A 1,938-nucleotide genomic window follows, 5' to 3' on the forward strand; every position below is an offset into this window, starting at 1 on the left:
ATGGTAATTTTAACCCACTTCTGAAATTGTATTTTCCTTCCTTAAAAAAGAGTAATATCAATTAGGCAGATAAAGCATGAAACTAGTGCACAAAAGAATCATTAATGTGTAGTTTTTTTTTCTAGATCTCAATCTTAAATCTGAAATGTATTTTAATTGTTTTGAATGTTTTTATCTTAAGATCTTGAAACAAGTTTTTTATATCGTACTTTTTCAACTTTTAAAACAAGTTCGAATTTGAGAAAGACTTATTTTAACATCAGAATTGACTAGGAAAGTAATTAATGCAAGTAATCAAACAAAACATGTTTATTACACATTATTTATTTTCGATTTTAGATTCAGATTTAACAAAAAGAACAAAACATCAACTAAAGAAAGAACTACTCCATAAGAGCCTTCAAAGAGGTACTGAGAAGAGGATTAGTAATAGTATATCCTCCATCCACAAGAAGATTAAGGCCACTAATATACTGAGCCTCATCACTAACCAAATATAATGCTGCCTCTGCGACATCCTGAGCCCTTAAAACCTTCCCTTTTAAAACAGCAGCTTTATCACTTAATGACTCCTCTAGCCTACTTATTGCATCCACGCCTGGAACTAATTTTGTCACTTTTGGTGTTGCTAATCCAAAAGGAGAAACACAATTAACCCTAATCCCATACTGCCCTAATTCAACACACAAATTCTTTGCCAACCCGACAACTGCATGCTTCGATGTCGCATAAGCATTCGGTGTTACGCCTCCCATTACTGAAGCAACACTAGCAGTGAAAAGTATTGTTCCTTCCCTAGCAGGAATCATAACCCTAGCTGCATGTTTAGCACCAAAAACTGGACCAACTAGGTTGACATCCATTACTCTCTTGAAATCTTCATATGCAACATCTATTATTGATTTATTGGGTTCGTCTGCTATTCCTGCATTATTATACATTATGTCTAGCTTTCCGTACTTATTAATGGTGGTGTCAACTAGGGTTTGGATGTCTGTTTCTTTAGTAACGTCACAGTGCACGTAAGAGATGATTTTGCCAGTGGAATCTATTTATTCACACAGGGTTTTACCAAGATTGTCTTGGATATCTGCAATAACTACTTTGGCTCCATGACGGATGAATAATCTGGCTGCACTCTGGCCTATCCCGCCTGCACCACCAGTTATAATCGCTACTTTACCTTCTAACCTACATGGTAAGATCAGAAATATGTTTATTGCCAAAACAATTTTAATCCGACATTTTTTTTTGGAAAAAAAACAATATATTAATCGGTTGCTAAGAAAGCAACAACAAGACAGACAAAAAAGAATGGAAGCAAACACATAGGGGAAAGAAAAACAAAAAAAGATGGGAAGAAACAGATGAAATAATTAATCCGATTCATTCGATGCCTAATATCTTACCTCTTGGCTATAGGAGCTTCCATTGAAGAACCATGACTACACATCTCAGTGGCCCTATCTTATATATAAATGAAGGAAGAAGAAGCATGTCTGAATTATATCATGTACCGAAATGAAGCCGGAATTAAAAATCTAAAGGCTTCAAATTGGCTCATGTGAATCTCTGAGATGCTAGGCACAACGTAAAACCGTTAGATTAGGAATACAAAGTTTCACTAATTCAAATACAAACCTCTTAAACAGTCGAACATTACGTTTTCTCATCTCATAAAGCACTAAGATCGTTAGGGTAAAAGACAAACATAAAAGGACTCAAAATTCAGAGCAAGATTGTAAATGTGTTTTCTGAAAACAGTAAGGGTTCTTGTTTGTTTATGACCTACTTTCTGGAGTGTGTCACTTCCGTACAAACGACCAAACGTAACTAACTCACCATTTTGGCTTCCCAATTTTCCAACGCACTTTTTTTTGGCCTCCCAAAATTTCCAACACACATTTTAGCCCCTCGGAAAATAAGACTAACTCCCCA

At 35.4% G+C, this 1,938-nt stretch overlaps 1 pseudogene; it reads right to left on the minus strand.

Annotated features, from left to right (window-relative positions):
- Positions 1-294: 294 nt before the first annotated feature.
- Positions 295-1,453, minus strand: LOC147568394 (secoisolariciresinol dehydrogenase-like; annotated as a pseudogene).
- Between the last annotated feature and the right edge of the window lie 485 nt (positions 1,454-1,938).

Source organism: Eschscholzia californica, unplaced genomic scaffold (genome assembly GCF_041429995.1).
Source record: "Eschscholzia californica isolate CP2 unplaced genomic scaffold, dmEscCali1.0.p SCAF_1, whole genome shotgun sequence".
In the NCBI taxonomy this organism is placed as follows: domain Eukaryota; kingdom Viridiplantae; phylum Streptophyta; class Magnoliopsida; order Ranunculales; family Papaveraceae; genus Eschscholzia; species Eschscholzia californica.